At 39.0% G+C, this 10,607-nt stretch overlaps 1 pseudogene; it reads left to right on the top strand.

Annotated features, from left to right (window-relative positions):
* Positions 1 to 4,740: 4,740 nt before the first annotated feature.
* The window catches only part of LOC121929108, a 12,964-nt pseudogene continuing 7,097 nt past the window's right edge, over positions 4,741 to 10,607 (top strand).

The raw sequence follows: 10,607 nt of genomic DNA, 5'->3' as shown, positions 1-10,607 counted from the left end.
AATGGCAAGCTCCCATTTTTGAAAAGCTGCTGGAGAAGCACAGCTGGGATCTGGTCTGCAAATGGGTTGCACTCATTAATTTCAAGATTTTAAAAAATTGAAAAGTCTTGGACAAGATGGACTTTCACCAGATATTTTTATTACATATTCTGACTGGTGGGCTCTGATATTTGTATTGTTTTTTACCCTTAATTAATATCTGTGGCATTTCCTCTCCTAACTGGACTACAGCTATTGTAGTTTTCATTTATAAAAAGGGAACTAGGAATGATCCAGCAAAATGCAGACCATTTAGCCTATTAAATCTACCAGGGAAGATCTATGCTAGGTCTTCTTTTCTTCTTGAAAAATTGGATTGGATTGAGGATCATATTCTGCTTGCTTCAGAATAGAATGGATTTTATCCAGCTCAGTCAACAATTGAAAACTGCTTCATGCTTAAACATATTATTGATAAATATTTGGCTAGTATTGTAAAACATGTATTTTATTGATTTGAAAGACACTTTTGTCTCTATAAATTGAGAACACTTCTAGAGCAAACTGGAATCTATGAGCATTGATCCATAACTTCTAAAATGTATAAGGGACATTGCTCCAAGTCAGAATCAGTAATAGATATCTATCAGATTCTGTAGCACTCACAAGGTGAGATAAGTTGCTTATCTGCCCCACTTTTGTTTAATCTATTCATTAATGATGTAACAGAGTTCTTAAAAGGTGACTGTTACTTTCCAGTTAAAGAGGAAAATCGGAAATATTCAATTCTCTATGCAGATGATGTAATTTTGATTTCTCAAACTCAGCTGGGTTTACACAGATTATTGAAACAATTTAGGTCATATTTTAAAAATGAGTTGCTTTCTATTCAGTACCAAAAGGCAAAAATTATGATATATGGCAAATCTAAACCGACCCCTAATTGGTTACTTGATGGATCACCTGAGCAAGTACTTTCCTTTAAGTACCTGGGGGGGAGCTTTTCAGTGAATTGATGTCTGGTCCACACAAGTTCAATCAAGTACTCTGTTAGCCACTAGAACCTTAAATTAACTATTATGAGTGTTGTAAAATTCTCCCTTAACTCCCTTTATCTCTTCCCACTCTTCACAGAACAAGATATTTCAAGTTGATTGTCCCTCTCAGAGGAAGGTGACACATACCTGACAAATTCCCAAAGGATAAAAAATGAACATTTGCTCAAATTATGTTTGTGGGTACTAGCACTGTTTAGATTACTCTGCGCCTGCAGCGTTGATCTCCCCCATTATTTTTACAAGCTCTCATTCAGTGCAAAATATACTGGAACAGCTGACAAAAAAAGTAAGAGGATGTCCATTGAAATAACAAAAGTACATGCATGCATGTTTCTTGTGCACCTGAAAAGTGATATAAATAACTTCTTCTCACAGTAACACCTATGAACATGATCATGATCATGTGCAAAGCACAAATGTCACAACAACTATGAGGTATATTCCTTGATGGATACAATAAACACATATAAAATCCAGAGATATAGTGCAAATGAGGAGGAAACAACTGTTCTTTTATTGCTTTACATCAGATACTATAAAAGTTACATTTTGGATTATAACTCTCAGAGTCAGCATCCCTGGTGTGAGCTTCTTCTTCATTCTTGTTGTTGTTAACTGCCCTCGGTCAATCTCAACCCATAGCGACCCTGTGGATGAAACATCTCCAGGACTCCCTGTCTTCCATTGTTCTGCTTAGTTCTTGTAATCTCATACTCATGACCTCCTTGATAGAGTCCATCCATCTAACATGTGGTCTTCCTCTCTTTCTACTTCCTTCCACCTTTCCTTGCATTATTGTTTTTTTCAGTGAGTCATGCCTTCTCATGATATGTCCAAAGCATGTCAGCCTGAGTTTTGTCATCTTGGCTTCCATGGAGATTTCTGGCTTGATCTACTCTAGGATCTGGCTTGATCTACTCTACTTTTTCTTACAGCTGCATATAATATGTTGGTGTCAATTTTCCACACACTCACCTGCCTCATTTCCTCTATATTTAGCAGCAATCCTCAAGGTAGCTATAGAGAAATGATTTTTCCAGCACCAGTATATTGCTGTGAGGTCTTCCAGTCATATTACAGCTTTGTAATGTAAAGTTATTCTGGACCAACTGAGTCAGAAATGGACAAGTAATGGCCATGAACTTTACAAAAGACCTGCTTCCAGATTTTTTAAATTTTTTGTTTATTTTTTGTTTAACAAAGCCCCTGCAAGAACTGGACATGAAAGTCCATGACAAAAGGAATATGAGAAATAACACAATGATTCCTGGGTATTATTATTATTATTATTACATTAGAAAGTAACACAGCAGTCCAAATGTTGCTCATAATGAGTCCTTCTTGCCTAAAAAAGGAAAAGCTGTCACAATAAAATACTCATGTGCTGGCTGGGAGATTCTGGGAGCTATAGTCCAAAAAAGTACCTTTTGGCCCTATTCAGATGGGCCTTTGCAGTGCCCCCACCACATGCTAGGGGTTGGCCGAGGGTGCACCGCCCATACTGGCCTCACCCCTAGCATGGACGGGGGCGTCAAAATGGTGGCACCTTGTACGGGCACCGCCATTTTGACACGACAAACTCTTAGCGTTCACATATCCCGGCGTCATTGTGACGCCACAAGTGCACCATTGGTGCACTGGGGCATCACAAATGTGCCACAAGAAGAACCTGCTTTTTAAGGGTTCTTTTTGCTGCAAGAGGGAGCCACGCGGTTTGTCCGCTGTGGCTCTCTAGTGCAACAAAACAAGGTGCGGATTGACTGCCCTTTTTGGGCGGTCTGTATCACACTTTTCATAGCTCTGCCTAGGTCAGATTACTCAGCAAATATCCAAACATCACAAAATGCAAACTTCAGCATCCCCTCTCTGCCCTGTTTGATCATTAATCAACCATGTGAAAAAGTGCTGCACTTGGGAATATAGGGGGAAAACTACAATTTTTCAAGAATTTCTATGATTCTATTGTGACGTCTACCACAACTACCATGAGGGACCAAAACCCACACTAGCATCCTGTTCTGTACAAGAGCATTAAAAGACATATGGCCTTGCACACACAAAAAATGTAATGACATGTGATACACAGTGGTCAGAGCATGCCAACAACCTGCAGTTCCATTGCCCAATCCTGTTGATCAAGTATGGAGTTGTGTGACCATCGGAATGTTGAGGAACTGCAACTCCCAGAAGTCTTAGCCATTGATCCAATCCAACAGTTCACATCTCTGTTAGATTGGATCAAAAAGCTGCCTAGCTTTTATTTAAAAAGTTGAGTTACAAGAAGAGATGAACAAAGTGTGTGTGTGTGGGGGGGGGACATTTTACCTTCTTAAACCAGTGAAGTTTAAGAAGAAAAGGGATTTAAGGTTTAAACCAAACACATCTAGTCAGCATCACCCCAGGTGTTAAGTGCTTGATCTAATACCATATCTGAATGGCTGCTGCCTGCTGAGAGATGCTGTTTAAGTAATGTACGTAAGCAATAAAAATAAAATTTTAAATTGAATTCTTTCCCTGTTACTTCATTTGCAAATCCACACCCCCAGGCCAGCTTCGGGGATGCCACTTTGCTGGCCTCTTGGATAAGAGGAGAGAATTAAAGGAGCCAGCGTGCTCATGCAGTGATAAAAGGGTTGGGGTGGAATGTAGCCTATTTAAGGTTTCCACCCCATCCCCTTGGCCTCTAGTTTTATGGTTCACCCACCCTCCCGCCTCTACATTAGGGTTAGTTTTCTGGTCACTTTTGGACTGGGTAGGAATTTTCTCCCCTTTCCAAGAGTTTTTCACCTACCCCACACTGCTCTCTGGGGATTTGGATAATTGGCTCAGGTGTGGCTATCACTTGGTAGTTGGCAGGGGGAGATACAGCATTCAGGTGAACACCTATGGCACCCTCTTGGAGTGAAGGTAAAATCTCTGGAACTGCCTCTTTATGTCATGTGACTAAAGGGATAGTGAAAGAGACTTTCCTTGGGGCTCACCTGGGTATATAAACCCTCGCTTAAGTCCTGTGAATTAAGTGGGGAAATCTCAGGTTGGCATTCCAGATGCAAGCTGACTTGGGAGCAACCCAACTATAGGTTATCCATGGGACTCAGGTGTTTCACCCAGGGGAAACTGAGGAGATGATCTGGGAAATAGACTGCTAGTCTCAGCTGCTCCTGCACTAGGTTGTGCCTGCCATTTTGCAGATCTTGTAGAAAAGTACACAGATAAGGTAATTTAAATACATGACCTATTTTATAACACAGATCTGTTTTCTGGTCTCATTATTTCCAGGTTGGTCAGTAAAGACCATATTTGAAAATTCTCACACTTCAGTGGCACATTTCTTGGCTCATAAAGAGAAATATGAAGCGATTAAGAGAGAAAAATCTCATATGTTTAGCAAACAGCAACAAATAATAATAATAATAATAATAATATTTATATTTATATTTTTCCCGCCTCTTCCACTGGATCAAGGTGGGATTACAGCCATAAAACCACATACAATACAATGGTATCTAAAATACATATTATAAACTACTGTATAATCAGTTAAAACTTGAATCAACAATACTAATAAAAACATCACTTTCAATGTGATGTTACGATCAGAAGTGGGATTTACTCCATTTCTTTACAGAAGGTCGGGTGGGTATGTCCGTCTGAAGAGATCCATCTTTAGTGCCTTCTTGAAGGCATCTAAAGCGGTGATAAGATGGATTTCCTCCGGTAAGTTGTTCCATAATGTGGGGGCCATGGCAGTGAATGTTCTATGGGAAATAATCATCACATCCCTAATAAGTATGGTTCGATCCCACAGGTGGTTTAACCCACTTTAGAGCTGTATAGGAATAGAAATATCCCAGAATGACTAAATGGGGCTTCTCTTTGGGCTATGGCTAATCTAGACTCATTAGAAACAACTCAAAATACTTAGGGTTCTGGTCGTTCTTGAATCTGCCAAACTAGAATTTGTGCACACTTGGGTAGATTGGGTAGCCCTTAATTTAGCTCTACTTTTTTGGCCAAAATTATTTAAAGTAGGTTTTGGAACATATTTTGTTGGTTTTGGAAGACATAGGCTCAAATCCATGGAAACAAAAAAACAGTTTGTTATCATAAATCTGGGTTTTTCTGGCTGTTTCGTTTTAGCTCAAGGATGTTCTAGAGCTACAGTCATTTTAGTGCAGAGGCTTAAGGATATACAGATATAATCCCAGATAGCTGGGATTGAAATTTGGCAATCTAATGCTTTTTATGACTCTTTCATTCCTCCATATTTGTCACTTCCAAGGTACCTGGTAGCTTTGTCATATATCTAGATGAAGGCATGGAACAGACTGCCCAAAAAGGGCGGCCTGATGGTGCCTCCTTTTCCACCGGCAGGAAGCTGCTGCAGATAAACTGCTTGGTTTCCCGCTGGCAAAAAAGAACCGGCAAAAAGCGGGTTCTTTTTGTGGTGCACTTCTGACTCCCAAGTGTGCCAATGGCGCACTCGTGACATCACAAGTGCACCACAACGTGTGGACACTAAGTGTCTGTTGCGTCAAAATGGTGGTGCTCGTGTGTACAGGGTGCCGTCATTTTGATGTACAGAATACGTACTAGGGTTAGGGAGCGTCTTCATGGTGCACGCTCCCTAACCCTAGTACCACCACCGTTATGCCACATTTTGCCCATCTGTAACGGGCCAAAAATAACATTTAATTTGGCAAGATGAAATGTTCTCCCTTTGGTAGATTGGATGGGTCACCAAAAGGGAATACCTAAGTAGGATAGAGTATTCAGATGTGATTCTCCATCTGTCAAAGATATTCCTCATGTGCTCCTCATTTGTGCCAACTATAATGATCTTAGGAATAAATATATCCACTCACTGTTAAAATCAATAAAGGGAAGGTCATATCTGTGAAAGTTTGTTTTCTGCTGTCTAATGTTGATAGATATGTATCTTTCAGCACATCTAAGTTTCTTGTCAGTGATTTGCAGCTGTGTAATGCAAGGCTTAAAGGCTGTATAGAAAAGTACCCCAAGCCTAACTCATAGTCCATGGGAAGAGTTTTAGAATTTTAAATTCTATAATGCTATAATGAATTATTGTCATATTTTAAAGGTGTATGATAGAAAATTGCTAAAGTACAATAAAATTCTGTTCTGTTCTGCTCTTATTTGAACCAATCATGGAAGAATAATGATCAACAAAAAATAAAAAGAATGACCAGCTAAGAGGTTTTCTCACCTTGATTCTTCACTTGTCCTCTTACTTAAAAGATGAAGGTACATCAGATCAGAAAAAAGAACAAAATCTTGGAAAGAAGAGTCTTGCCTTAAGACTTTTTGACAGTTTGATTTATCCGCTTTATTGGCTCTTATTTGGCAGAGCAGCAGACATTGTTCCTTCTGTTTTTATCATCTGAGCAAAAAGCCAATTTGGGGGGAGGGGGGGAATCTTGGATCATACTTGCAGTCCCTTTCCTTTTTCTAAGTGTCCTTGAAAGTATTGGCCTAATTACAAAATTATTCTATGAATATTTCCAATCTGTTGCTTTGGTTCTCATAGTCTTTAATGCATCTCTGAGGAGATGCTACCAACCAAAGAAGATGGCAGTCTTTACAATAGTATTCTCAGATGTCTTCTCAGTTTATATCACTAATTACAATGCATTGTAATATGTGACTGTAATATATTAACAACTTGTTGGCTCTTCAAATTATACATGTTATGCAATTCACCAGAGTTCTGTAAGCTTTGTCTTATTAATGGTACTCTAAAACAGAATGCACTTTTGGTTACTGTGTGGTAAAAAAGCAAGTCTTCCAACATGGCCCAAACTGGTGAATTGGATAGGAGGTCATTATTCATTCTTAACTATGAATCTTTGCTAGGAAAGTGCAGATATGTAATGATGATTTAAGGAAAATAATTTTCAGCAGATGGTGTCATTTAATGAATAAGTAAATTGTCATAAAGCTAGTAATGAAGCTTGGCATTAGCTTACAAGGTTAAACAATGTTACATTGCCGATTAGCCACTTCTGTGCAGGTAAATCTATTAATTTTTTTTTCTGGCTGAATGTTAGAAGCCACTTTAGAAGTGATGGTTCAGAGACTGAGCAGTGATCTGCATAACCCTTTCAGGGCTTCTTTAAAAATCCATATTGTTCAAATCTGACAAAAGCTGCAGGTTTTCAAAATTGTATATCTATTTATAGATCAAAACAGACCACAGTTCAAGTTGTCAAAGTATTTCCCCATCATCTTATATTACATATGATATTACACAACATGCTGCACCTAAATGGTTTAGCCCCAGAAAAAGAGGGAGGAAAGTTGCTTCATTAAATTATATAAGGATCTCCAATATTAATACAAATCATTTGTTTAATTGTTGCAAATATCTCATGCGGTGATATCTGGCATGTGCACAAAAGCCCAAATCTTACTGGTAATTGAACTAAGACAGTAGACCTGTTAAATCAATGGGAGTGACATTCACCACTCAACAACTGATTCAGTAGGTCTACTCCACTCAGGACTCCTAAAGTTCAGACTACAGTTTTCACATTTTCATGAACACAAAAGTGTTTTTCACATATAAAATGAATGCCATCTGACACAGGACCCCATGATTTTCCACACAGACCGTACACAGCACAATTCTACACTTTTACTCAAAAGTAACTCCTAAATATAACTCTGATTTACAGCAGAACTGCATTTCTGCAAACAGAACCATCTTCTGCCAATTAATCTCAAAGATCTGACAACAGAGCAATCTGGTGGCAGACCTGCCCTGGCTGAAGCTAAAATAGTGCAGCAGAAAAGCCAGATGAAAAAGGCTGGGCGAGGCAGGATCTGGGTAATGCCAGATTTCAAACCTCTTCCAGTTTAGGGATACAACCACAATGCCAACACAAGGTAAGGCCCAGGTGAGGGAATCCTAAAAATCCAACACTGCTAGGCTGGGAGAGTTTAGATCCAGCAAAGATTCAGCTGGCCTGTGTTTGCTCAGCTGGACATGAGGAGTAAATCCTTATTTTGTATATCCTAAGACTCAGGTCTCATCTGCACTGCAGAAATAATGCCGTTTCACACGGCTTTAACTGTCATAGCTCAATGCTATGGAATCCTGGGATTTGTTGTTTGTTGTGGCACAAGTGTCCTCTGACAGAGAAGGCTAAATGTCTCACAAAACTACAAATCACAGAATTTCATATAACAGTGAGCCATGGCAGTTAAATCAGTGTCAAACTGCATTGTTTCTGCAATGTAGTTGAGACCCAAGTCTTGGGATGTAAGGGGAGGGGGGTCCTGCTTCAGGTATTTATTTCTTCAGTGCAGATTAAACCTCAGACTCTCTCTGTCTCATCTGACTTATTGGATGTTTCCATTGCCTTCTGCCTTTGGCCATCTTGGTCAGATAGGATTGCTTTCTAAAAAGGTATAGGATTGCCACCATATTTGCATAGTTTATAGATAATCTATGCCCATAGCATTTTTCCTATCTTAACAACAGGCAGGTTATTTCGCATATAGCATTTTAAAAGCAGTGTATGTTTGCAAATGTATGTCACTAACTGGAGATGGAAATCATTTGATTAAATGTTGCTTCTAATTCTTTGTTTTTATATTAATCTGTCAAGCTATTTTTTTTTTCACATTTCAGGTCAGAATTGGAAAAAAATTGAAAATCCTATTACCAGAGAACAAAAGTAGCATTGCAAAGAAGAATCTCTGGAATCTTAATTACTTCAGAATTTATTGTGTCAAGTACAACGTGGACCATATTTAACTACATAAAGCTTTTTGTTTTCAATTACAGAATTTCTTTCTTTTATAACAATGAAATATACTATAGTAGAAAGTCATGTAAAATACTAGCTTGTAAGGCAAAGAAGTATATCTGTACTCCAGATATAAAACTACCTAGGAAGTTTGAAATTCTTGTGCTTGAATCAGATGGAATGATGATGCCCCTCATCAGTCTATGATCTTTTTATATATTTTCCTTGCATCGGAGCAATGATATATTCCCCATAAAATAAGATGACTTCCACAGATTTCTAAGAAGAAGAAATTGCAACTCTTTTCTAAAAAAAAATTAAAAAGCTTTTAATTGTATTAAAAACTGAATTGGACATTTATTACCATTGAGGGGAAAATATTAGACAGCCCGTGATGCAAAAGCAAGCAAGCAAATGGGATTAAACAGCAGTAGATCAGCATGTGCTTATAGATGTTTGTTTGAAAAATATGACATTCTGATTCTGTAAAATCAAGTTACCCACTTACTAGAATTAATGAGAGAGCATTCATTTATTTGTGTTGAGAAAATATGCAGTTTGGGGCTCAAAGGGAAACTGTGTGAATGTCATAAATAAATATCATTACATTAAAATCTGCTTTTCTTCCCCAGTCCTTTTCTCCACACAGTGGCTTCCTTTATCCATAGTCCTGTCTCAAAACCTAGGGCCCAGGATTCCTAATCCATTGAAAAGAAATGGTGATGTCTTTATTCAGACACTAGGTGGACTGACTCAAGTTAGAGGCACTTTCACAGACAATTAAGCAATGTTCTAAGATCTTCAAACATACCAAAAAGTTCATCATAAGATTGATGTACACTGAAGTTCCTGGCAGGGATGTAGCCAAGGGGGTGAGGTCCGTGGGTTCTGGACCCCCCCTTCCATTAGATGCAATGAATGGTGTGTGTCACTGCACCAGCACGCCCAAACCCCATTATAATGGTGGCACTTAGTCTTGACCCCCCCTCCTTCCCAAAATCCTGGCTACATCCCTGTTCCTGGTGATTCCTCCCTACATCAAATATTTACCTCTTTTCCTGGAAGACTGATATTAAATACATGAGGTATGTTGGCAACATAGACAATAATAACATATAACAAGAACCAATTGGCGTTATCATGATGTTTGTGACACCATCATTGCCACCACAGTTGAACCTTCAGACTCCATTGTAGCCTCTGCTATGTCCATCTTTTGCTTCTCTCTCTCTTTCTCTCATACACACATAAACACATACACACAATCACACATTGCAACAGTATCATGTACAGTGTGCCCTCACCTTACGGAGGGGATCTGTTCTGGACACACACACCCACATAAGGTAAATTCTGTGTAAGATCAACCCCATTCATTTTCATGGGGTGCATCCCTGCGACACGCCATATTTCACCATATTAGGGCTCGCTGTATGCATGACCGCAAGTTCACGTATGGCGAGCCCACATACAGTGAGAGCATGCTGTACTAGAAAAGTTGATTTAATTTTGCAGCTGTTAGCAAACCATGGGCTGGATCATGAGTACTGAAGAAAGAAAAGCATTTGTCTCTAAGGTTATCCCAATGTTATTATCCTTTAAATACTGAAATAACTATTACAGTGGTGCCTCGGGTTACGAAAGTAATTCGTTCCGCGGCCGCTTTCGTAACCCGAAAAGCCTTCGTAAGCCGAATTGCCATAGGCGCTAATGGGGAAAAGCCGTGATTCCGTGCGAAAAAGCCGAAAAAAGCACCAAAAGTTTTTTCGTAACCCGAAAAAACATTCGTAACCCGGAG

This window comes from Sceloporus undulatus, chromosome 4 (genome assembly GCF_019175285.1).
Source record: "Sceloporus undulatus isolate JIND9_A2432 ecotype Alabama chromosome 4, SceUnd_v1.1, whole genome shotgun sequence".
NCBI lineage: Eukaryota > Metazoa > Chordata > Lepidosauria > Squamata > Phrynosomatidae > Sceloporus > Sceloporus undulatus.
Note: the sequence above shows the minus strand (reverse complement) of the source record. Positions and strands in the feature narration are given on the sequence as shown.